Source organism: Copadichromis virginalis, linkage group LG23, assembly GCF_057382275.1.
Source record: "Copadichromis virginalis isolate Kocher_CV1m ecotype Utaka linkage group LG23, C_Virginalis_male_GT1.1, whole genome shotgun sequence".
Classification (NCBI taxonomy): Eukaryota; Metazoa; Chordata; class Actinopteri; order Cichliformes; family Cichlidae; genus Copadichromis; species Copadichromis virginalis.
In genome coordinates this window covers 16,898,678-16,926,539 of record NC_140639.1, presented here as the reverse complement: position 1 = coordinate 16,926,539, position 27,862 = coordinate 16,898,678, and the positions used below count along the sequence as shown (strand labels likewise).

General features: G+C 42.3%; 1 protein-coding gene across 2 annotated transcripts in view; it reads left to right on the top strand.

Annotated features, from left to right (window-relative positions):
* nlgn1 (neuroligin 1) overlaps positions 1 to 27,862 on the top strand; it is a 314,164-nt gene that overhangs the window by 273,545 nt on the left and 12,757 nt on the right. The gene's annotated exons all lie outside the window — the stretch shown is intronic.

Genomic DNA, 27,862 nt, shown 5'->3' with positions numbered 1-27,862 from the left:
CCGAATCTTTTCAGTCTCCTGAGAAAGAAGAGGCGCTGCTGCGCCTTCTTCACTGTTTTGTTTGTGTGTACTGACCACGTAAGATCCTCAGCCAGATGTACTCCAAGGAACCGGAAGCTGCTCACTCTCTCCACAGCAGTGCTGTTGATGGTGATGGGGGTGTGTACTTCTCTGCACCTCCGGAAGTCCACTATCAACTCCTTTGTCTTTGCGACGTTGAGGGTGAGATGGTTGTCTTGACACCAGTGGGTCAGGGCGCTGACCTCCTCCCTGTAAGCCGTCTCATCACCATTGGTGATAAGACCCACCACTGTAGAGTCGTCCGCAAACTTCACAATGATGTTGGAGTTGTTAGTGGCTGTGCAGTCGTAGGTGTAGAGTGAGTACAGGAGAGGGCTCAGTACACACCCCTGTGGAGCACCAGTGTTCAGTGTGATGGGGGATGAGGTGATGCTGCCCAGTCTGACCACCTGGCGTCTGTCAGACAGGAAGCTAAGGATCCAGCTGCAGAGGGAGCTGCTCAATTCAATTCAATTCAATTCTTTATTTATTTGTCACATGTAGTTATAGCTGGTACAACATACAGTGAAATGTTTTTTCTGGCTAAAAAAGTACTCCCCCCGACTGTGCAAACATGCTAAAAAGGATTTTACATAAGCTAAGAAAAAAAGGAAAAGAAACAAAAGTTAAAAGTAAAAAAAAATATATAAAAAAAACAATGTAAAAGTCCATATGTTTGTGCTTATAAATATATATCCATGACGTGCAAGATATTGCACTGTAATGATTTGAATGAGAAGACTATAAAAATATACATATTTACATAGTACAGATGTATATAATAAGGTACGGATAAGGTTCAGAGAAGAAAGATAAAGTGCAAATTATGTACTGTGTGTGAGATTGTCCATCATGTTGTCCGGTTTGTGTTTTGGTTGAGGAGTCTCACAGTTTGTGGGTAAAAACTCCTCCTGAACCTTTCTGTTCTTGTTTTCAGGCTACAGAGGCGCTTCCCTGACCTCAGTGGCCTGAACAGTTTGTGGGCGGGATGGCTAGAATCCCTAATGATCCTGATGGCCCTGGATCTGCACCTTTCAGCATAGATGTCCTGCAGTGCTGGTAGAGATGTTCCCATAGTGCGTTCAGCTGTGCGCACAACCCTCTGCAGGGCTTTCTGTTGCTGTACTGTGCAGTTCCCGTACCACACCATGATGTTGTTGCACAGGATGCTCTCAATGACACCAGTGTAGAATCTCCTCTGTATATTCTTGGAGATCTTAAACCTCTTTAGACGCCTCAGGTGATAGAGGCGCTGTCTGCCTTTACTAATGAGGAAGTCCGTGTGTGTACTCCAAGTGAGGTCCTCGTTGATGTGGACACCGAGGTATTTGAAGTTGGAGACTCTCTCCACAGGGGTTCCATAGATCTGAATTGGGGTGTGAGTTTTCTCACCTCTCTGTTTTCTGAAGTCAATCACCATCTCCTTTGTTTTACTGATGTTCATGGAGAGGTGATTTGCCTCACACCACTTTGCTAGTCCATCCACCTCACTCTGGTAGGCCGTCTCGTCGTTCCCAGAGATGAGTCCCACCACCACTGTGTCGTCAGCAAACTTCACAATGGAATTAGTGGGGTGTCTGGCCGTGCAGTCCGCGGTGTAGAGGGAGTAGAGAAGGGGGCTCAGTACACATCCCTGGGGGGCCCCTATGTTCAATGAGAGTGTATGGGAGTACACATCCCCTATTCTCACTGACTGTGGTCTCGTGGTCAGGAAGCTATAAATCCACCTGCACAAAGATGTACTGAATCCCAGATCTTGGAGCTTACCCGAGAGGGTGTGGGGAACTATGGTGTTGAATGCTGAGCTGTAATCTATAAACAGCATTCTCACATAGTTCCCACATCCCTCATCTAGATGGCTCAGTGTGGTATGCAGGACCTGTGCTACAGCATCTCCGGTAGATCTGTTTGTCCGGTATGCAAACTGCAGTGAGTCGAAGTCGGGAGGAAGGAGGGAACTGATGAAGGGTTTCATGAGCCTCTCAAAACACTTCATCACTACAGATGTTAGGGCTACTGGGCGATAATCATTTAGGCTGGCTGGGCGGGTGTTCTTCGGGATCGGAACAATCACTGATGTTTTAAAGCAGGTGGGGACTACCTGCTGAGCCAGAGAGGCATTGAAGAGGCTAGTGAAAACTGTGGTCAGCTGATCTGCACATACTCTTAGCACACGTCCCGGTATGCTATCTGGTCCCGCTGCCTTCCTGCAGTTTGTTGCCCTCAGAGCTCTCCTCACATCATGCTCAGAGAGTATCAATGGTGCTGGTTCAGCAGCGGGGGCAGGTGCGGAGCTCTGAATTGCTGCCACAGCAGGCACCTCGAAACGCGCAAAAAAGGCATTGAGGTCGTCAGCTAATTCTGGTTTCATACATCTCACAGTGCTGGGTTTATAATCTGTGATTTTTCGTAGCCCGTCCCATATACGTCGGGAGTCACCGTGTTGGAAATGCGACTCCACATTGTCCTTATAGCGCCTCTTAGCCGCTTTCACAGTCTTCCTTAAACCATAAGAAGCTGCTTTGTAGCTGGTCATATCACCCGATGTGAGCCCATTTTTATAGGCAGTGGTCCGTGCTTTGAGAGCTCTCCTGACAGTAGAGTCAACCCAAGGTTTTTGGTTGGGAAAAATCCGGATTGTAGCCGAGGGGATGATGGTATCCACTAGCATTCCAATGAAGCTAATCGCTGTGTCCGCGAACTCGTCAATCCTGCAGTTTCCTGTCCAGCTTCAAGGGAACGATGGTATTGAATGCTGAGCTGTAATCTACAAACAGCATTCTCACATACGTGTCTCTCTTCTCCAGGTGTGACAGGGCAGTGTGTAGTGTCAGGGCTATGGCATCATCAGTGGACCTGTTGTGGCGGTATGCAAACTGTAGAGGGTCCAGTGAGTCGGGTAGTGCAGAGCAGATGAAGTCCCTGACCAGCTTCTCGAAGCATTTGCTTACGATGGGGGTCAGGGCTACAGGTCGCCAGTCGTTCAATGAGGAGATGGTGGAGGATTTGGGTACAGGGACGATGGTGGCCATTTTGAAGCAGGCTGGGACTACAGACAGAGAGAGGGAAAGGTTGAAGATGTGTGTGAACACTCCAGCCAGCTGAGCCACGCATGACTTGAGGACGCGGCCGGGAATCCCGTCCGGACCAGTAGATTTGCGCGCGTTCACCTTCCTGAAGCACTTCCGCACATCCTCCTCAGACACAGTGTGCGCACTGACGTCATCCGCGGTGCGCACACTGTCCGGTCTCATGGTGTTCGCTGCGTCGAATCTAGCGTAGAATACGTTTAGATCCTCACACAGAGAGGCCGTGGTCTGCGGTGTGCTGGTTTTCCCTCTAAAGTCTGTGATCGTGTTTAGTCCCTGCCACATACTCCGAGGGTTGTCAAACTGTTGCTCCACCCTGTCCCTGTACTCACGTTTGGCTGCTTTGATCGTCTTCCGGAGTTGGTAATGTGCGTGTTTGTAGTCCGATGTGTTCACGGAGGCAAAGGCGGTGCTCCGTGCCGCGCGAACATCTCCGTTAATCCAGGGTTTTTGATTTGGGAAGGATTTAACTGTTCTGGATGGGACAACATCTTCCACGCATTTCCTGATAAATCCACAGACTGAGTCTGTGTACTCATCAATGTCTCTGGCGGCCACGTGAAACATTTCCCAGTCCACGTGATCAAAACAGTCCCGCAGCGCAGACTCCGATTGGTCCGTCCAACAGTGCACCGCCCTCCGGGTTGGAGCTTCCTGTTTCAGCTTCTGCCTGTAGGCGGGCAGGAGCAGGATGGAGCGGTGATCTGATTGGCCGAATGGGGCGCGGGGGAGGGCTTTGTACGCATCCCGGAAAGAGGTGTAGCAGTGGTCGAGTAGCCGGTCTCCACGAGTGTTAAAATGGATGTGTTGATGGAGTTTTGGTGAGACTTTCTTCAGGTTTCCCTTATTAAAGTCTCCGGCTGTGATAAACGCTGCCTCTGGGTGTGCGGTTTCCTCGCTGCTGATCGCGCTGTACAGTTCCCTGAGCGCTCGGTCAGTGTCGGCTTGTGGGGGAATGTAAACAGCCGTAATAATCACTGCTGTAAATTCCCTCGGTAGCCAGAATGGCCGGCACTTAATCATCAGGTACTCCAGGTCCGGTGAGCAGAAGGATTTGACCGGGTGCACGTTCGCATAATCACACCAGCTGTTGTTGATCATGAAACACACACCACCGCCTCTGCTTTTCCCAGTAAGATCCTGTGACCTGTCCGCGCGATGCACGGAGAACCCCGGTAGTTGTATTGCGGAGTCCGGTACCTTGTCCGATAGCCAGGTTTCTGTGAGGCAGATCACGCAGCAGTCCCGCATCTCTCGCTGGAATGAGATCCGCGCCCGAAGCTCGCACAGCTTGTTCTCCAGAGACTGCACATTAGCCAGTAATAAACTGGGTAACGGTGGTCTGTAAGTGCGCCGTCTCAGTCGAACCAGAACGCCAGATCTTCTCCCTCTGCGTCGGCGTTTGCGGCCTCCAGGGCCAGAGAACAAAGGCGTCTCAGGTGAGATGAATGGGGGGTCTGCAAACGGAGCGTCCGTGTTGCAAAACTTGAACTCCGGAAAGTTATAAGAAAGACCGTCTTTTATGTCCAGTAAGGTTTGTCGGTCGTACACAAGGAGACATGTGCTACTCGCGAAAAAATGAAGGAAAAGTAAAATTAAACACAGAAAAAAGCTGTTGCTTGGGGGAGCTCGCGACGAGGCTGCCATACTCGGCGCCATCTTGTCATCTACAGTCATTTACAGTCTAGGAAAACTCCTTATAGGTGTGGTATTAATGGAAGGCACCACTCAGGGAATCCTGCGCTCAACAACCGAGAAAGCAAACTAACAAGCTAACAAAAGCTACAGCAAGTCTCAAGTTTTCAAGTTTGCACTTCTGTAACTGTGTCCTGTGGACAGATGAGAGAAGCTGGCTGATGCAGCAAGACACTGAAGCAGAAAAATAAAACGGGTTCAGGAAATAACTCAGTGTGTTTAACAAATATATGAGAGGGAGAACTGTTTAGTTTAGTTAGATTGTGTTTGTGTCTGGTTGTTCCTTAGGTGAACATGGTTGTTGTTGGTGTTGTTATTGTTGGTGTCGTTTTCTAGTAGAGTATGTCTTTCCATTATCTTCATTACCAACCCAGTTTATTCGCCCTACCGTCATTAATGAATTTCCTTCTTGTTACTGTGGTGGGATGGTATGGTTGTGGCTCGGGTGTAGGTTGGAGAGGTGGGGCAGGATGGCTGAGTGTGGCATCAGTTGGAGAAAATGACACGCCTGGTGTGGGCCTGCTGATTAGTCTCTCCTGCATATGTAAGGAGCAGGGCCGGAGGAAATGCTCTGAAGCAATAAATAATAACGTGTATATCCAAATCCGCTTCAGCTCTGTGGTTACTGAGGAGAACCTCTTACAATTATATTAACACATCTGCTCAGTGTTGCTGTAAGTACAGTCAAGGTACTTTAAAGGTTTTATTCCTTTGCTGAACAATCTTTGATTTGTTTGTTTGCTTCCTTTCAATTATCAGTGCTAATCAGAGCCTCAAGCTCCTTCTTTTTGCCTTTAGCTGCAATGTTTATTCCAAGATAATCCTTCCTACATTTGGGCTAATTGAGTCAATTAAATAAATGATTTCTTTCGTGTCCGTTCCCACAGTGGTGGCATCAATAAATGTTCGTTCCATTCAAGTGTGTGTACATGTGTTTGATTCATGTGTATGCATATTTAAAACTTGTTCTGTGCATGCTTTGATAAACGAGGCCGCAGTTGGAAGCTGCAGTGCGCGGTGGGTAGTCTGTGGGAGTTTGAGTTTTAATTGAAAAATTATCTGGTGCTTCTTTTTGGGTGTGCCTCAGTGCTGTGTACCTACACAGATGCCTGCTTGCTCGCTCACCTCCCTGTGGGTACATTGGTGTCTGAGAGAGTGTGTGTGTCTGTATGCCGTAGGTGGAATAATGAAGTGGATTATGAGTTGCCCAGCGGTGTGATGAGGAAGAACAGATCAATAACTAGATATGCGCAAGAGCATCGAAGTACAGCGGAGAGAGAGGAGAGGCTGAGCTACAAAATGACATTTTGATTATGAAGAGCAAAACTGTGTGGGTGGCAGAGAAGGAGACAGAGAAGAACAAAAACGGTGACACTTGGGCAAAACAAGAACTGAAGGCAATAAAAAAATGGTCATGGTATTTTATTCAACTGTTTGTGCTAATGCTCACCTTATATTATCATACTTCTTTTTTATTTACATATTTTCATATTTGTCATTTTTTTTCTTTACCTCTTTACAAGTTCCTGCTCAGATTGATTGACTAAAAAAGCGATAGGGGCCTACTGTAGGAAAGGTATGAAGGAGGCAGAGGATTTCAGGCTAAGAGACAGCAATATAACATAGCTATTGTAGTGGGAGTCTTTTCTCTTGACATGAAATCCACTGTCACTTCTCTAGACAAATGGTTTTTAATCAGAAGAAATCCTCCCAGCAGAGGTACAGCTAGACAGTCTGGATCTGTTGGGCATCACAAATCAAAGTTAAACCCGTCCTCTGCTCTTTTCTACAGTCCCAGAATTAGTTTTGGGTTTGTCGTCTCACATTTGAAGACTTTTTCCTTTTTTTCCTTTTCCTTTTTTTGTGTATTGTTTTGCATTTTTTCAGGCTGTGTATTTGTAGAATATCTGAACTGGATTCATTGTACTTTGTTTTATTCTTCATTTTCAATGGATCATTGAGTAAGTCGGTCCACTCAGCATGGTGGCATCAACTAATGAGAACAGACAGTCTGAAGAACCTGACAGAGGTCTGGCAACCTGTTTTTTCTGATGGTCTCTCTAGAATTAGAGTGGGATTTTTGTTTGTGTCTCAAATCTCTCGCCCTAATTTGACCTCAAGAAACACATTTTGTCATAACGCAACTTATGGAAACAAGTTCTGAAGGATGCCTTTTTGAGAATTTTTTGAAAGGTGAGCCTGTGCCTGCCTTTCATAAAGGTGGGACACTGCGTCGTGTTTTCTGCTAAATTTATTAAGATACTTGTTTTTATTTTTAAATCTGGGCAAATAACAGTCACACAATTTGGCTAATGAATCATCCAGACTGGCTAACTTATCCCATGCTTTAGTATGTTTCCCCTTTCATATGTATGAAGCAGCTCAATAAACTCAATAAATGTTATGTGAATAAACACTGGTATAAGTCAGATAATCCTCTGCAGCCTGAGGAATATAAGCCTTGCCTTTTTTAGCTTTCTTGTATTCCATAATAATCCTGATTCGAAGCCAGAAGGGATTTTATCCACCAAGATCTGCCATAAATATCCATTTACAATGGAAAAAAACATCTGTAAGCTAAAGTGAAAGAAAAGTGAACTTTGATAGCCATGAAACAAGTGACCACAGGAGAAATCTAAAAGTAGCTTCAGCCTGTAGCTTCATTGGTAAAAGCAGATAATAGATAGATAATGCTCTGTCATTAGTTGGAGAAAAGAGAGAAGAAGTTGCTAATGCAAAAATAATGTAGTTATAAAATATCTAGCAAATATCTAAGTGTCTAAGGAGCTTGGAAAGAAAGCAATTTGACTTTTTAAAGCAGGAAAATGACCTGATATCAAAAATGAGGAATATCTGCATAAGTTGCTTTATCAGAAGAAAACATTAGTTGCCATTTCCTCTATGTAAAATAGGAGGAGACAACACAAAACTCACAGTAATCAACTCTGATGGTAAAAGTTATCATGTCATATTATAATCATAATTTAATGTGTTCTGATATTATTGATAATGATATACTACCGGATTCTTTTGGATCAGCATGAGAAAGAATTTACATATAAACAATGTCAATTGTTTTTTATTGCAGGTGATATAACTTCAAGTTCAAGTTCAAGTTCAACTTTATTGTCACTTCAACCATATACAGTTTAAAAATACACAGTGAGGCGAAACAACGTTCCTCCAGGAACCAAGGTGCTACAAGACAAGTTAGTGCAAAAAAAAAAAAATAATATATAATATATCTAGTAATAATATTGTGCAAAAGAGCACTTACAGGTTGGTGTGTGCGATGGTTTGGTGGTGTAGGTCAGTGTGTTTGCGCTTGTGTTGGTTAGTCAGTCCAGTCTCAATGTTTTGAGGTATTTGAGTTAAGCTGAGTGATAATGTTAGTGTATGTGTGTGTGTGCGTGTTTATCAGTCAGTCCCTTTTTGCTGAGGAGACGGATGGCTTGTGGAAAAAAGCTGTTGCACAGTCTGGATGTGCGTGCCCGAATGCTTCGGTACCTTTTTCCAGATGGCAGGAGTGTAAAGAGTGTGTGAGAGGGGTGTGTCCGATCAGCCACAATGCTGGTGGCTTTGCGAATGCAGCGGGTGGTGTAGATGTCCTCAATAGAGGGTAGAGAGACCCCGATGATCTTCTCTGCTGTTCCCACTATCCGCTGTAGGGTCTTGCGGTCTGATATGGCACAGCTCCCAAACCAGACAGTGATGCAGCCGCTCAGGATGCTCTCAATAGTTCCTCTATAGAAGGTGGTCAGGATCGGTGGTGGAAGCCGGGCCTTTCTCAGTCTTCTCAGAAAGAAGAGACGCTGTTGGGCTTTCTTGTGCAGGGAGCTGGTGTTGAGGGACCAGCCGAGGTCCTTCTCCAGGTGTACGCCCAGGAATTTGGTGCTGTCAACGATCTCCACAGAGGAGCCGTTGATGCTCATCGGTGAGTGGTCGCTTCGTGTCCTCCTAAAGTCAACAACCATCTCTTTTGTCTTGTCAACATTCAGAGACAGGTTGTTGTCCTTACACCAGTCCGTTAGTCTCTGCACTTCCTCTCTGTACGCTGACTCGTCGTTCTTGCTAATGAGACCCACCACGGTCGTGTCATCAGCGAATTTAATGATGTGATTTGAACTGTGTGTTGCTACACAGTCATGAGTCAGCAGTGTGAACAGCAGAGGACTGAGCACACAGCCTTGTGGGGCCCCAGTGCTCAGTGTGGTGGTGCTGGAGGTGCAGTTCCCGATCCGTACTGACTGAGGCCTTCCGGTCAGAAAGTCCAGGATCCAGTTGCAGAGGGAGGTGTTCAGGCCTAACAGGCTCAGCTTTCCGATCAGTTGTTGGGGGATGATCGTGTTAAATGCTGAGCTGAAATCTATGTACAGCATTCGGACGTGTGAGTCCTTCTTGTCCAAGTGTGTCAGGGCAAGATGGAGTGCAGTGGAGATGGCGTCGTCCGTTGAGCGGTTATGGCGGTATGCAAATTGCATTGGGTCCAGTGAGGGGGGCAGCAGGGTCTTGATGTGTCTCATGACGAGCCGTTCGAAGCACTTCATGATGGTGGGTGTAAGTGCGATAGGGCGGTAGTCATTGAGACAGGACACAGAAGACTTCTTGGGCACGGGGACGATGGTGGTGGCCTTGAAGCACGTGGGGACAACGGCACTGCTCAGAGAGATGTTGAAGATGTCGGTGAGAACATTTGCCAGCTGATCAGCACATTCTCTGAGCACTCTGCCTGGGATGTTGTCTAGTCCAGCAGCTTTACGTGGATTGACTCTGCGTAGAGTTTTCCTCACCTCAGCTGTAGTGAGACACAGGACCTGGTCGTTCGGAGGAGGGGTGGTCTTCCTCGCCGCCACGTCGTTCTGCCTGTCGAACTGAGCATAGAAGTTGTTAAGCATATCTGGGAGGGAGCCGTCACTGTCACAGGCAGGTGGTGTCGTCCTGTAGTTAGCGATGGCTTGTAAGCCCTGCCACATGCGTCGTGTGTCGCCGCTGTCCTTGAAGTGGTTGTGGATTCTCTGGGCGTGTGCGCGCTTCGCCTCTCTGATGGCCCGAGAAAGTTCAGCCCTCGCTCTTCTAAGCGCCACCTTATCTCCCTCTTTGAAGGCAGAGTCTCGGGTCCTTAGAAGTGCACGCACTTCCGCAGTAATCCACGGTTTCTGGTTGGGTCGTGAGATGATGATCTTGGAGACAGTGACGTCATCGGTGCACTTGTTGATATAGCTGGACACTGATGATGTGTACTCCTCCAAGTCAGTGAAGTCGCCGTAAGTTGCAGCCTCTCTAAACATGTTCCAGTCAGTGCTCTCAAAACAGTCCCGAAGAGCAGAGATGGCTCCTGCTGGCCAGGTTTTCACCTGCTTCAGAACCGGTTTTGATCGCCTGACGAGTGGTCTGTATGCTGGAATTAGCATAACAGAGATGTGGTCTGAGTAGCCGAGGTGGGGGCGGGGCTCTGCCCGATATGCGCCGGGGATGTTTGTGTAAACAAGATCCAGCGTGTTTTCTCCCCTCGTTGCAAAGTCCACATACTGATGGAATCTAGGAAGCACTGACTTGAGATTTGCATGGTTGAAGTCCCCAGCAACAATAAACAGTCCATCCGGGTGTGTATTTTGCAGTTCACTGATCTTTGTATACAATTCCCATAGCGCTTCCTTAGCATTAGCGCTAGGTGGAATGTACACTCCGATAATGAAAACAGTGGTGAATTCCCGTGGTAAGTAAAAAGGTCTGCATCTAACAGTCACAAACTCCACCAGCGATGAGCAATAACTAGAGACTAGCACAGAGTTCTTGCACCATTTCTCGTTGATGTAAACACACAAGCCGCCACCGCGAGTCTTACCGCACAGAGCTGCATTTCTGTCGGCGCGAAACGAGGCCAGCCCGTTTAGCTGAATAGCGGCGTCCGGTACTCTTTCGCTGAGCCATGTTTCCGTGAAAACAAAGACACAGCAGTCTCTAATCTCACGCTGTGTGGCCTGCTGGAGTCGGATGTAATCCAGTTTGTTATCCAGGGAGCAGACGTTGGATAAGATGATGGACGGTAGAGCCGGCCGGCTAGGGTTTGTTTTTAGCCTAGCACAGACTCCCGCCCGCTTGCCGCGCTTCCGCTTCCTCGCGCAACGCTTCCGATGTCTCCACCTCCGTCCGCCGGCATCAGGCAACGCCGAGGCTTCGAGGCCTGGTTCGCGGAGCAAGCCGAGTTCACGCAGCGTTTCCCGCAGCCCCTCCTGGATGTCGTCAACTAGGTTATTTAGGTTGAAAAGTGTCTGGCTGTTGTATGCACGAACACCGACACCAGTTGCGACGTTATCCATACATAGTGCAAAATAAGCACGCTACACACAAAAACGTAAACAATAAACAATGCAGCACCAGTTTTGGCTCCGGAGTGGCCGCTGCGTGCTACTGCCGCGCCGCCATTTTTTCATACAGACAAACTTAGTTGCACACTGTCCTCTGAGAGTAATCAGCTAATGTTAGCCAAAGCAAACAACTTTGCTTTCATCCATTGTTCTCCATGTGTTTTGTTTTCTATCCAAAATGTGTCCTTTTCTTTTATAGTTCAGTGTTATGAATATTCATCCAACATTACATGATAATTTTATTAACATTTATAAAAGAGAAACAAAAGCTAAGTAGATTGTTAGAGCAACACTGCACGCAGTCGGTGAGAGGTGTACAGTGTCTTTACATATTAACATCAAATTTGGGGTTTATAGTATCACTTTCATGCTAATACTGTCCAGTTTATTGATTTTAATTTTTTTTATTTTTTCCAGAAAGTTGGGAATACTGTAAACAGTGGCTGGTTTTAGTAGTTTACTCCCAATTTTTCTTCATCAGCCTCCAACAACTCTAAAACTAGATTCTCAGTGGAGAACCACAAGTGAAGTCAGAAGTAGTAAAGGCCAAAGAATGACAAAACGGCCACAGAGAAGCGCCTCAGCAATCCTAACCTTTACTCAGCCTCACACAAATTGACAAAAAGAAGAAGAGAGAAAAGAGCAGAGTGTTCCATCTGGGCAAGTAACCTTTTCTCCAGCCGCAAATCAGGTGACTGGGACTGATGTCTGTGTGATTGTGTGCAGGTGTTTACAGTCAGTCTACGTGTGTTTAGAAGGGTGAGATGCTGCTTGGTCGTGTGATCATGTGTGTCCACTCAAAGTGAACGCAGTGATTATGTTTGTCCGTGTCGATGTTGTGTTCTTCTGAATATAACATCTTTTTTATGTATGCGTGCTTGAGTTTCTAGTTCTAGTAAAGTTTCTAGTAACTAGTAGTTTGTGGTAAGAAAAGGCACTTGTGATCCTAAAGCATTAGGACATTATGCATGAAGGTATATGTGCAACTACGTTTAAGGTGTGAGCTGTATTGTGTGGGTGTGCAGAGCTCAGATAGTGCAAGAGGCAGGCTGACATTTTCAGCCAGCTTGCTTATGACTGGAGGCAATGGGCAGCCGTACAGCGACATCACCTCCTGGGTGGCTCATTAGGGAGGAAGCAATGACACAGTGAGAGAGGGTTGTGGGAGGGTGGAGTGGCAGAGGACATGAATGTGAGGACAGAAAAGATTTAATGTAATATGTTTATCTTTTTGGCAACTGTTCTTTCCTTTCATGCCAATAAAAGGTCATTACTGAGAGGGCAGGTGAGGGAAATAGAGAAGAAAATGAAACATGGAGAAATGTGATCCCCAGTCTCGCTGTTACTGAGCATGTAATTTAGAGTCTCAACTTTCTTTTTCAATAGAGCCTGATCATCTTCTTCTTATGTGTTGGTGTTCCAGTTCAGCCTGTCTGTCAATGTGGACGCCGGATACTTGTACTTCTTCGCCTTATCCTGTCCCAAGATAGATGTGGGCCATTTACAGTAGCTTCCCTCTGGAGATGTTCGCCACATCTCTAGTCTTATAAACATTTAAAAGTAGATGATTTTTCCCAAACCACCACAAAATCATCCACAAGTGCTCTGCATTCCTCCTTTTGCCTATCACTTATATATCAAGTGAATGCAGTATTGTATTTCTGTAGGTGGCATGTTCTAGAGTTGTACTGAAAGTGTCCAAGGCGAACAAGAGTGGGGACAGCACAGTTCCTTGTTGAGCTCCTGTACTTCACATTATCAAATCAGCTAGATGCACTTGAGAAATCAAAGAAGGTGATTCTCGCAGTGCAGCAGGATGAGGGAAAGCTATCTGCAGCTTCCAGATAACCTAATCATCTACTGCCAGATTAGTTTGATATCTGACCTGCAGAGCGTCAAGAGAGGTTTTCGCCTATAGTTTCATGTGGGCCAAGAGTACTCTCTCCAGTAGGGATGGGTATCGTTTAGGTTTTATCCGATACAGGTGCCAAACCGGTACTTTTGAAATGGTGCTGATGCTTAAACGGTGCTCAAACCGGTGCTTAAAGAATGGAGAACACAAAATTGGTCCAAAAACCTCTCATGTTTAGCTGTTTTTTTGTAAAAAGATAACAATGTTAGCCTTTTCTCCAGCTATAGGGCATACAGTGGGGCAAAAAAGTATTTAGTCAGTCACCGATTGTGCAAGTTCCCCCACATAAAATGATGACAGAGGTCAGTAATTTGCACCAGAGGTACACTTCAACTGTGAGAGAGAGAATGTGAAAAAAAAATCCATGAATCCACATGGTAGGATTTGTAAAGAATTTATTCGTAAATCAGGGTGGAAAATAAGTATTTGGTCAATAACAAAAATACAACTCAATACTTTGTAACATAACCTTTGTTGGCAATAACAGAGGTCAAACGTTTACTATAGGTCTTTACCAGGTTTGCACACACAGTAGCTGGTATTTTGGCCCATTCCTCCATGCAGATCTTCTCGAGAGCAGTGATGTTTTGGGGCTGTCGCCGAGCAACACGGACTTTCATCTCCCGCCACAGATTTTCTATGGGGTTGAGGTCTGGAGACTGGCTAGGCCACTCCAGGACTTTCAAATGCTTCTTACGGAGCCACTCCTTTGTTGCCCGGGCGGTGTGTTTTGGATCATTGTCATGTTGGAAGACCCAGCCTCGTTTCATCTTCAAAGTTCTCACTGATGGAAGGAGGTTTTGGCTCAAAATCTCACGATACATGGCCCCATTCATTCTGTCCTTAACACGGATCAGTCGTCCTGTCCCCTTGGCAGAAAAACAGCCCCATAGCATGATGTTTCCACCCCCATGCTTCACAGTAGGTATGGTGTTCTTGGGATGCAACTCAGTATTCTTCTTCCTCCAAACACGACGAGTTGAGTTTATACCAAAAAGTTCTACTTTGGTTTCATCTGACCACATGACATTCTCCCAATCCTCTGCTGTATCATCCATGTGCTCTCTGGCAAACTTCAGACGGGCCTGGACATGCACTGGCTTCAGCAGCGGAACACGTCTGGCACTGCGGGATTTGATTCCCTGCCGTTGTAGTGTGTTACTGATGGTGACCTTTGTTACTTTGGTCCCAGCTCTCTGCAGGTCATTCACCAGGTCCCCCCGTGTGGTTCTGGGATCTTTGCTCACCGTTCTCATGATCATTTTGACCCCACGGGATGAGATCTTGCGTGGAGCCCCAGATCTAGGGAGATTATCAGTGGTCTTGTATGTCTTCCATTTTCTGATGATTGCTCCCACAGTTGATTTTTTCACACCAAGCTGCTTGCCTATTGTAGATTCACTCTTCCCAGTCTGGTGCAGGTCTACAATACTTTTCCTGGTGTCCTTCGAAAGCTCTTTGGTCTTGGCCATGGCGGAGTTTGGAGTCTGACTGTTTGAGGCTGTGGACAGGTGTCTTTTATACAGATGATGAGTTCAAACAAGTGCCATTCATACAGGTAACGAGTGGGGGACAGAAAAGCTTCTTACAGAAGACGTTACAGGTCTGTGAGAGCCAGAGATTTTCCTTGTTTGAGGTGACCAAATACTTATTTTCCACCCTAATTTACGAATAAATTCTTTACAAATCCTACCATGTGAATTCATGGATTTTTTTTTTCACATTCTGTCTCTCACAGTTGAAGTGTACCTCTGGTGCAAATTACTGACCTCTGTCATCATTTTAAGTGGGGGAACTTGCACAATCGGTGGCTGACTAAATACTTTTTTGCCCCACTGTATATGATATCATCATCATATGGTCATCACACAGGATGTTGTCAACCATCCAGGTACCATCTCCAGTTTCAGAATCAGGCTGTAAATGTCACTCCGGAGCAAAGATAGCTGGAAAGCACAGATCCTCAGAGCCTTTTGGCTGATACCATCAGGGCCAGCAGTGTTGCCCTGTGTAATTTCTCCAGCTCTCCTGTCTCCTACAGTTAAGCACAGGGTGTTTGTCACAGATGGAGGTGGGTCTGATCCATAGAGTTCACTTGGGGCTAAGCAGGGAAGAAAGGGAAAATCACTGACAGTGGTGTGGGTGTGTGGAGTGTAGAGAATAGGGCTGTGAACTAAATCTGTTGAAAAGATTATTTAGGTCATTTGCTTTCCCCAGTCTTTCCTCTGGTGGTCTTTCTGTCACCTTAAACACGCAGATTTAAAAAATAAATAAATTCCACTCTACATACTCCCTTATGACTTTTGTTGAGCTTCACCTGTAGGTCGTGCTGCACTCTCCTCGTTTCTCTCATGTCCAAAGACCTGAACACTTTACCGAGGCTTTAACATGCAATGAGTCCTTGTCCCAGTCAGGGCAGGTCATTTTTATAAATACAAACTTAATACAGATTAATGCTCTTACTTTCTGTCACTTTAGTAACTACCTCAGTGGAAATTTGAGGAACAGATTTTTACCAACAACTTCTGAATTAATGCAATTTTTTTCCTCTGATTTCTCTTACCTGGTAGAAAATGAAACAGAAGAGGGGGGTCAGTGTCATGTTAATACTGCCCTCTCTCTTCTCAGTCTTTCTCTCTCTCTCCCCCATTTACCTCCTTCACTTTATAAAAAAAAAAAATAACATGGATAACATGTTCTGTATTTTCTATTCAGAGGAGAGGGGCTGGTGATGCCCAGTACCATGGCTCTGAGTCCACTAGAGTGCCTTCACCATAAAAGCACTAAGCAGCTTAAGCTGCTCTTACAAGAGACATGTATATCTGAAAGCCACCTCACTTCAAGATTGTAGCAGCATGCGCTCTGACCTATATGGGGTTTTGAAGGCCAGGGATGCATTAGAATGTTGATTTGATGCTTTCAGACACTCCTGTGCTGTGGGCTGATGGATTTTGGGACTGTGAAATCTGAAGAATAGTGTTTAGTGTTTGCAATGCACTTTTTGTTTTCTCATTCAGGGGGTATTTTACAGTGTGTATTTAAAGAAAGATTGGTATTATTATTATTAGGGCAGCATGATAGTGCCGTCATTTGCACTGTTACCTCGCAGCAAGAAAAAAATTGATGAATTGTGATTAATTATGATTTATAATCAATCGTACTAAGTAGATAGATTTCCATGCTTGAGGCAGAGGACTGGCTTAGTCACACTTACACTCCTTTCAACACTCCCTCATATATACTATGAATGTAGCTTTGATTGGTTATTTACTGTTGTGCTTGTTGCTGTTATTGCGTTGCTGTCAAGCATTTTTATACCAATCAGTGGTTTATTTAACAGACTACATATTTAGAAAGGCAAATGTTGCCTTTACTGTTGCCTCATGGACTGCTTTGTTGTCCTTTTGGCTGATTGTGCAGATCCCAGCTTTTCTAACATTGTGCATGTGAGATGGCTTGTGCACATGCAAAACTGATGTGCTGGAAGCACAGATCTGTGAACAGTCTCCTCTCTACAGGCATCTCTATAATCCATCAATGTAGAAGCATATGATTTCCAGATGGCACATAACCGATGTTAGTGAAACTACTGCAACAGTTGGAAAAATCCCACATTGGGTTTGTTTTGGAATGGCATATATCCTGCGCATTGTATGTTTTATTGGTCGTTTAGTGTTGTGGCATAATGTGTGTTTTGTTTTTTCCTTCACCAGCTATGCCAGTCATTTAGAAGAAGAGTTCTTTGAGTTGAGTGCAAAGAGCAAATATCACTGTGCTGACGTTTGCATGCACAGTGGCAATGTGTCAAGCACATCCCCAGTTTAATTCAAATTATTCTTTTCCTTTGGGACTTTCTATTTTAGGACTTCTCTGTTTGTGCCACTGTTATTACACTAGAGAAATGGTTTAGTCGTTTTATTACACAATTAGTACAATTTGAAGGTGTGCACACACCTCACCTTACTCTACTAAATATAGTGTATGCTACCATAGGCTCTCTATCTTCTACACTAAAGCCTTTGGACTCTTGAGTAGCTCCATTACTTTTTCATTCCCTCAGTCCATCTTTGTGCCCCCATCTTTATTTTATTATCCATCTACAGGACTAAACTTGTCAGAGCTATCTTTGTCTTCAATTCTTATGCAGGTTTTATGTTCTAAGATGCCACCTTACATTCTGAGTGCCCTCTTCTTCCGTTTTTCTTTTTTATTCCAGTTTTTTCTCTTTTTCAGCACCTCCCACACTCTTTTCTCACATTGTCATCTACCTCTCACATGCCTCATTCTGTCTTTCTCTGCTCTCTCACTGAAATGTCGCGCTTTCTGTCCGTTAGATTTTTTTTTTTTGCCACTCTGTTTTCATCTCTCATTCTCTTGGGTGCACTTCTACTTGTATGCTAATAATGTTCTTGTGCTAAGAAAGGAAGCTGCTTACCTATTCACATCAGGACTCAACACATGCATGCATGCATACACATGCACGCACACACAGTACTTTTGTGCCTGTAGAAGTGTGCATCCATTTCTGTCCTACAGAGAAACCTCACATCTTCTCATCCTGCTAAGCTTTGTCTCTGTTTTACATTTTGTCCTTTTACTCTTGTGCAGCTTTATGTTTTCAGTTTTCAATTATTTTTCTCTAATAGTACATGATTTAATGCATGTTCACATTTTATGTACCCCAAAAAAGTGGTACAGTTGGTGCATTAAATCACAGAGAGAGGTCAGCAGATGCTGAGGTGCAAAGTGTGCGCAGGTCGCCAACATTCTGCAGAGTTATTCGCTACAGACTTGCAAACGTCATGTGACCTTCAGATTGGATCGAGAACAGTGCATAGAGAGATTCTGCCACAAGCTATCTGGTAATCAAAAGGACGAGTCTGGATTTGGAGGTTACCAGGAGAACTGTACATGTCTGACTGCATTGTGCCAAGTGTAAAGTTTGGTGGAGGCAGAATTATGGTGTGAGATTGTTTTCGAGAAGCTGGGCTCAGTCTCTTAGTCCCAGTTAAAGTTTTAGTTTTAGTTCCAATATGGCTGCGCACCAGTGCACAAAGCAAGGTCCAGAAAGACATGGATGAGCAGGTTTGGTGTGGTAGAACTCAGCACAGAGTCCTGACGTCAATCCAATAGAACACCTCTGGGATGAATTAGAGCTTAGATCTTAGCCAGGCCATCTCATCCAACTTCAGTGTCCAACCTCACCAATGCGTTTCTGGAAGAATTGTCATAAATTCCCATAAACACACTCCTAAACCTTTTGGAAAGCCTTCCCAGAAGGCTTGAAGCTGCTATAGCTGAAACGATGGCCTGACATCGCTTTAAACACAATGAATTAAGAATGAGTTGTTACACAAGGTCATGCGTGTGAAGGCAGATGAACGCATATTTTTGGCAATATGATGTATGTGTTACTTTCAGCTGTTTCCTTGTAACAATGGTTGGCTACAGTGGGCAGCCCACCCACACTTGGCTGTGTTTTATATCAATTACCCTTCCTGACATAATCCCAAAGGGAATTTATGTTTCTGTTTGGAATCAAACAAGCAATTTTTCACTTACCAAGCAAATGTGGAGCTGCAGCATGTATAAACTAGAAATTCTAACTATATTTACAATACCCCCAAAAAATCTTTACAAAATCTTTACGTCTCCAGTGGTTTCAGGACCATGTGCCAGGATTTTGTAATTTCACCAAGCCTCGGAGGAATACAATTTACTAGTAAATGATCTTTCTCTTTCTCTCTGCTTGCCAGATGGTAAACTATCTAGATTAAACTCTCTTTTCGCAAACAACACTTTTAATATTATATGGAAATCCAAAAGCTGTTCAAATCATAAACAAGCGCTGTCTTTGTAGTAAAAATAATCTCAGACAGAAAGCTATTATACCAAATCTGTGGATAAAGTAAATTCCAACTGGAAAATTCCTTCATTGCTTACATTTTTCCTTGCATGGGTCACATGGTAATTATGGGTAAATCGGCCAACCAGTGCACAAATAAATCTGTCATAATTGCAAATATTTTATATGCACAAGAATGTCTTTCTATATACAGCTTGTATAAAGATGTGGCGTTGTTATATTGGTTGCACCATAATATTATGATTCCCATGGGTCATGGTTCTGTCAGTTTAATATATATATATATATATATATATATATATATGTATGTGTGTGTGTGTGTGTGTGTGTGTATATATATATATATATATATACACACACACACACACACATATATATATATATATATATATATATATATATTTGTCTTTACATACCTAATTAGGGGGCATTATGCATTCAGTCCACAAAGCCGGAATAGCTTGAGTAACAGTTTAATCACATCCACACCCACACAGAGAAGTCCTCCCTACTCCCTCATTGCCTTCAACCCTGCAGAAGGAGGTAATCTATACCAGCTTGTCCTGCAGGCAAATCTGTTAGGGCAGCGACACAAATTAACACGTGTTTGTGTTTGTGCAGAACAAGAAATATGAACGGTGGCTCATTTCATTTTTGAAGTCGAGAGTGTAATTTGATTTGTGAAAGGAGGAAGGAGAAAGGCAGGGAGGTAAGGGAGGAGAGGATTTAATAGACAAGAAAACGGAGACGCTAGATTAACATATCAAGATAGAAGGTGATGGACAGATGATGATTAGAGAGTTTACCGTAAAATGACACCGTAGACTAACAGCCTTTGACATCCTATGTGAACCAACTGCTGTGTGTGCGTGCGTGCGTGTGTGTGTGTGTGTTCTAAAAGGTGGTAGGTAAAGTATTTGTTTACCTTAGGTTTAGTATTTTTATACAATTACACTAATTGTTTCATATTCAGTAACTCCTCATTACCACTCTTAAAGCTGCTTAATTTTTCTACTTGCGGCTGATAATTTTGATCAGTTCCCTTAACACACACACACACACACACACACACACACACACACACACCCCTTGCGCTGTAGGTGTGTTCGGCTGCCTTGTCTCGTTCTCTCTAGTTGCAATATTTAAATGGACCTCTTGCTTTTGTGGTGTCACTTTACTGAAGATAAGGTGTCTCTTCTAAATGCAAATTCAGACACACAAAAGCATCTACACACACAAGCACACAGCTGCTTTGAAAATGTATTAGCAGTTTAAAACGGTAAAATGACTAATTTATTTATTTTGCATGTCTGTAAAAGTTCTCTTGGGGAAGTTTCTAGCTAATATCATTTCATGTTTTTTTATCGGTTAGCCATATGAAACAGCTATCTGCCTGGCCTAAATGAATTGTGTGAAATTTAAATCTGCAATATCTTAAGCATGAAAAATACAGATCCTATTTGATAAATTGTTATAAGCAAACCATTTTAGTCTCTTTAATCCCTTTTTTCAGATGTACTTCATTACTTTATTCAGCTGCCAGGTACAAAGCAGAGTAAAGAGTGAATACTGGATGGTCAAGTATAGTATGGCGCTAAAGTAGGTGGCACTGGATAGGCAGCTTCTTGCTAAAACCTCACCCATATAAGTTAATATAAGTTGATATGCATGCTTGTATTTTGTGTTCACCTTCTTCTCTTGCTCTCAGGTGGGCTGAAAAGCCAATTATTCAACTTGAAAACCATCTAATTATTTTGTTACTTCTTTTCTTCCCATGTAATTTCTTACTTTTCCTCTTAAAAGGGTATAATGCTACAGTTAGTAAAAAGGATTTAATATACACAGCAAATTTGACACAGCCTGCTAAATAATTTGCAGCCCACAGGTACTTGCTAAAAAGCCATTTTACCTGGCATATCCTGTCATGTGACTTACAAAATGTCATGTATTTAGTGGTAACAGGTGAAACACAGGATTGATCAGGTGCAGCCTAAAGTGAAATGCACATGTTTTTAAAGTTATGTATAAAAGCACAGCTGGTCTTACATTTAGAAATAAGAAGATTTTATTTATCTCTTGAAATATGGAGCTAAAATTTTATCTTTAAAAGTAACACGGATCTTCGTTGTTCTGTGTCATATGTTTACCCATTTATCATCCAGTGATCACATGCTAAATTAATTCATATAATAATATGCTCTGCTAAATACCGATGTCCATTTTGCTGGTAATGCACAATTTTGTAACTATGCAAGGAGGACACACCTGAAAATGAGAACTGGCTCTGTGTTTGCCCCGAGTGCTATCTAAATAAAGGTTGAATGAGTGAATATCCTGTAGCTCTGTATTCATTATTTCCAGTGAGAAATGCTTTGTGCCTCATCAGCATATTCCCCAGCCGGCTGCCCTCAGCGCGCCGTTGTCTTCAGTGTTGTTGTAAGCAACGAACAGATATAGATGGAGCATTGCTGAGGCACTGTAAATATTTAGAGCTGCTGTTGCACCATTTGTTTTAGGAAGACATCCATAGACTGCAGGGCAGAACTGGAGGAGTGTACTAGATGAGTTGAGGTTATGGTTTGGCCATGCAGTGTATTCGATCAAAAATGACTTGTCATCCAGTCACTGAGCTACTAGTATATAGTATAGTTCAGAAGGCCCACATAATGAGAACAGAGCATTCCATTATATTTATCTTATTTTGTCATTTCTCAATGGATGCAAAAGTATCTGAAGAAGGGTTGCAGCTTCAAAACTGGAGAAGAATTTAAAAAAAATCTGATTGCACTAGAGCTGCTTCCGCTAATTTGGAACTATGTATGCTGACCCACTAATGCAACAATATCAGTAGTTTTAAGCACATTCCCACAGACCTGAGCTACGGTAAAATTATAGTTCAGTAGAACAGTTAGCAACTGTGGAAACCTGGACCATAAGAAAGAAAGAAGAAAGAAAGAAAGTGTACTTTATTGGTCCCCGTGGGGAAAATCGCTCTCTGCATTTAACCCATTCACTCAGTGAAGCAGACCAAATGTGGGTTATTGTATATTTGTGTTGATTTTTTGCGTCAGTGGAGATTATATGCCGTTATTTTTGTGCCACTATTCTGAGTGCACGTAAAAAAAAAATTGCAGGTGCAAGTGTTCCATTTTGAGGAGAAATTCTGAGCGAAGAAAAGCTAAATTTGAGTGAACAAAATTCATTGCTGTGTGCAAAAAATGTATTTCAGTGCTTGCTATTATCCATAGACACACACACAATACCAGCCCCTCTCGCTCAGTTTTTGCATTTGCGCTCGCTCGATATGTGTTGCTTGCGCTGTCAACATTTCTGCCCGTGTGCGTTCAACTCTTTCTGTGCACCGTTATATTTGTGCCACAAAAGCAGCCAATCACAGACTTGGATGCAAAAAAATCTGATTGGCTGTTTTGGTCTCCAATCAGCTCAAAATGATGAAATGCAATATCCCAGAATCCATTTCGTCCAAAACTCAAACGAGGCAGTGGCGGAGGAACAGAGTGGCGGAGTTTGAAATATTACTCTTTCTGGGTCACAAAATGAACTTTTATGCGAGGATGGTGCTGTGGAAACTAGTGATGTGCGATACCACTGATTTCCTTTCCGATCCGATACCAAGTAAAATTCAGGGTGGTATCGACGATACTGATCCGATACCGATACTTTGTACAAAAACGTATTTTATTTATTGTATCTTTTATTGTATCTCAAATTATAGCGTCATCATGATTACAAGAAATCAGACTACTTGCTCTTATCTCTTAATAATGCAGAATTCATCATATAGAAATAAAAAAACTGAAGTTGTGCGCTATTTGAACACGCTGCCTGCCTGCAGCACTAAAGGACTCCGCGAGAGACATCATATTCTGTGATATGATTTACTCTGAGGTGTTTGACGAGGTTAGTGGTGTTGCCACAACACCTCACTTTCTTGCCACATGTATCACAAACCACGTCTCGCTGTTTGTGGAGGTAAAATACATCCACACATGACTCCATTTACGCTCAGCCATTGTTGTGAGTGCGCACGCCAAGGGGCTGCAACACATTTATACAGCCATATTTCGCATATGACTATGAAAGGTGGAAGAGGAAGTAGTTCCTTCCAGTGTAGACAATCTGAATGATATAGTTTATTTCCACTGTGTTCCTGTTAATGATAAACTACAAATTTTTTCCTAAATTACTAAAACATCTATATTTTAATATGAGAATCGATTCAAGAACATAAATGACTGGTATCGGAGGAATCAATATTTCAGTATCGATCCGCACATCACTAGTGTAAACTTCAAATATCTGCTCAATTTATCAAGACATCACATATTTACAAAAGCGCTCTAACGCTTTATAAATGTTGAGAGTGCAAGCAACACATTGCGAGCAAGCGCAAATGCAAAAACTGAGTGTGTGTATGGTTAATAGCAAACACTGAAATACATTTTTTGCACGCAGCAATGAATTTTGTTGACTCAAATTTAGCTGTTCTTCACTCAAAATAAATTACTCCTCAAAATGCAACACTTGCACCTGCAATTTTTTTTTTACGTGCGCTCAAATTTATTTTACGTGTGCTCAGAATAGTAGAACAAAAATGACGCCGTAAGATTCTGTATTAACAGACATGCCTCGGAAATCATTATTGTCAATTCTGCTGATTCTACTGAGATTTCTTTTTGTTTTTTAACCTGATAAGAGCGTTATTTCAAAGGATGTGAGATTAAGGGAATTGTTTTTTTTATAAACCTGCATTGTAGTAAGGCATGGGATAATCATATTTAACAATTTGAAGAAGAATCTCTAAGCAGTTCAAGAATGCCACCTCAGACGTTGGTCTACACAGCACAACAACAATGACAGATTCAGCCATTTTTCTTAGTCATTAAGCTTCTTTCTCTCACTTTCTGCGTCTTTTCGTCTTGTTTCATTTTCCTTGTCATTCTTTTGTCTACTCTAGACTCGCTGCCTCGTTCTCTGCATGCTTGTTAATCTTGCTACGCTGCGAAACTCTTTTTTCCCTCCACTTTAACTTCCCATTTCCCTTTGGTCTCTGAATTTTGCATTTTCTTTTGATTTCACCACCAGTAATAAGCCACATCTGCTGGAAGAGTTTACATGCTTGAGTGATGGTGTTTTCCCTCTTCCTTCTTCCTCTACTGTTCCTTCTCATTCTCTTTCTCACCATTCAGAGTCAAAAGGACAGAAAGTAAAAACGAGAGAAAAGAGAGAGGATTATAGTATACAGACCGTGACTGTGAAAAATAGATGTGTGCAGAGAAAGAAGTATAAAAAAATCCCATCTTTCTCTTCGTCTAGCCTTCTCTTTCTGGTTCGACAGAAATAGGAGGGATAAAAGCTGGATTCCTGGATCAGGGTTCACCTCAATATTGTCATCCCAGGAAGCTTAAAGGCCGAGCTCCTAAATCACGGATGGTGGCTTTTAGCCAAACCTGAGACATAGACACGTATGAACTCCTGCATAGAGGAGGAAAATAAAACATGTTTGGCATCACTCTGTAGAGGAAATAAAGCATGTTTATTGTAACATCAACGCACCACTTTTTTTCATATATTACCGCATTATGTGCATGTTTGTATATAAGACAGCAAGGGAATAGAGCCCCACCCCACTGCCCCACCACTGTTGGCGTAGTAATCATTCTTTCTGTCTCACTCTTTGTGATTGCCAGCCCATCCTTGCACTACAGCTAAATTGAATCAATTAAAATCTTTCTTTTAGATGGCTGCTGTTGCTTCCACCAGATTAGGCTTTGATCAAGAAACACACAAATAAATAAATAAGCAAGTGGAAGGGGAATAGAAAAGGAATGAACTTAATTAAACAGTCAGCAGGGGTGTGTGCTTGTCTGGATGTTAGTAGGAATGTGTGGATGCAGCTGCACTGTATAGGATTTTGGCACATGTGCGTGATTCAAATGAGTGCTTGTTCAGAAATACTTGCAGAAATACAAAAAAAAACCTAAAAATTGTGCATATGTGCAAATGAGCAAACTTGCAAGCAAGTGAGCGTGCATGCGAACATAGAGTGGCTCTATCATAAATTTCATAAAACAAATTTTCAGCTGACTATGTCAGCGGTTATACTTGACAGTAGATGAATCTGTGTGAGCCATTGTAAACATAATATGCATTATGGTTATTATGACCACAGTCACATGTGCTGCCATGCATAATTACAGCTCTTAACAGCCACATTAATTCAAATCACTGTGTTATGCAATAAAAATGAATATGATTTGTGATCCCTTCTAATTAATTTTTTTTGTAAACTGGGTTCAGCATAAAGTCATAGATTTAACTCTTTAAATATCGAAGTGACAGGCCAAAGAACAATAAACACATTAGTTCCATGATGCTAGAATGGTTCAGTAAGTGTTATCTTGGATTGGGCAGATATCATGGAGGTCATATTTATTGTTGTAAAACTGGATTTATTACTCTCACATTATTAGAATTATGTTGTATAGCAGGAATTCTCATATAGAGTTCTTAATTAGTCCTCAACAGTAGAAAATCAGACAAACCTCAAACCTCAGAGCTGTGAATATAACACTAGATATCCCCAAGTCATTCCATACCAAAAACTGTTCAGGTATCAGAAGAAGTAAATGTCGTTGTTCTAGAGAGTTTTAGTGTGTAGTAGTGAGAGTGATGTAGAAATACTAATAAACTTGCTACAATCACTGCTGCTACTACAACTACTACAACTACTACAACTACTACCACTAATATGACTAATAATAATAATAATAATAATAATAATAATAATAATAATAAATAAATTACAATTTATTATTACTAATATTAATTTGCTTTTTTCATGTCCCCATGTATAATACTGGGTTTTACTTTAAAGACATTCAGCACATATAGTAATTATTTACAAACCAGTGATGCCATCCTTTCTTTTTTTGCACCAAGTGATTTTAACGATGATGATTTTTATTTCAGTAATTATTTACAACTTTTGGAAAACAGCAGGAACAAGCAAAAAAAATAAATGACAGCAAATAATTGAATTAATGCAAATAACAGATATGCAGGCTGAAGTGCAGGATGGTAAATATATTCTTTTAGCAATCCTCAAAGGCTTTCTGTGGGTGTACACATAATGCATCCAGTGTAAATTACCAGTGTAGTGTTGACTGAGACTGTGAAATAGGCATTTCATTTTCACTGATACAAATAAAAATATCCAAAAACACATGGAAGAAAATATGTGAGCATGTGAGGTTGAAAGGGACAGTTCTTGGGTGTGGTTGTTGGGTGTCAGTGCCCAGGATGCATGGAGGGCTTAATGGGGCTTTTAGTGTGGAAGTGTTGGGAGCTGGACATGAAATTGCTCTAAAAGACCTCAGCTCTCCTGTGGCTCTCCTCGTCTCTTCAGTACATTTGTACCTTACTAGTATTTGATGTTGAAGCCTCACTCGCCATGGATTTTGGCAAATAATCTAAGCGATAAGAGGTCGTCAGATTGCTTGAAATTCAAAGAAAAGTTGCTTCAAAGATTCCTTTCTTATCTTTTTTAGCATTGCATAGACTGGTCCGTACCTTACAAAAGGAAAGGAGATAACGCCATCCCACAATCCTTTGCAACAGTGACATTTAGGGCCATGCAGCATCAGGCTGTTCACATTATACATTATAAATTTAGGGGATATGAGTGGACAGGAGAATGAGCGTAAGCAAACATCTTAACATGACATTTATTTTGTTTCACTTTCTTTTTGTTTATTTGTTCACTTGTTGTTTTTTTTATTAACGGTGCTATAAACACAAACACAGAACATTATAGCTTCACCTCATCAAAGAACCAGCAACGTCCTGTAGCATGATGCATAGCTAAACATATGTTCAGTTGAAGGCTGTTAGCACCATAGTTTCACTGGATCAGTAAAAGAAATAAAAGTGATGTATATGGTGTCTTGTAGCTCGGATGGAGAAGGAGGTGATTTTGGTGAATGGCACTGACTTAGTGAATAAGTCAGTGCCATTCACCGACTATTAATTGAATAGTAAGTGATAGCTCCGACTAGCTAACAAACAGTAACAGATTCGTTTTTATGATTCACGAATGACTATTTGCACAGGCCTGAAAAAAGTACCTTAGAAAAGGTAATTGCTGCAGCATGAAAATATAATACAGAAACACTTGTGGAAAAACTGTAATAAACAGCATAATTATTTCCCAAACTATCCTTTGTAAAGATCTAGCCAACTCTGAAGAACTAATTGTAAGACAAGCCCAGTTGTCTGGTGTCAAAGGTAAATATTACATTTCAGATACAGACATCTGGCCAAACACTTATTGACCTGACCTCAAACTTTTGAGGTCGCCTATTGTTATTGTGGTTAAAAAGCATAATGATAATAAATGCATAAACAACAACAACAAAAATTAATATCCTTAATGTTGTTAGTTAAATTACTCCATGACCTTGTGTATTCAGTGTGTTTTTTTAACAAATCAATTCAACTTGAAATAAAAGATCATGGAGGCGTTGAAGCAGTCTATAGGCAGTTCGAATAAAGTCTTCTCTTGAAAGGCAGTCTGGATGTGGGCAGTGTGTTGTACTGACCTTTGAAAACACGAGTTATTATTATATATTTATCCACAAAGACCTTGATTTGAAATTTGTATTATGTTATTAAACATATCACTGCTTCTTTGTGACACATTATCATTTTCCATGAAGTTTTCATTTGAATTACTCGTAACTCTATATCTCTCTATATTGCAGCAAATTATTAAAGAATGAGGCTTTTGGTTTTCTGTGTACAGTGGCAAAATATACCTTAATAGCTTAATCAAGGAGATTAAAAAAGAAAA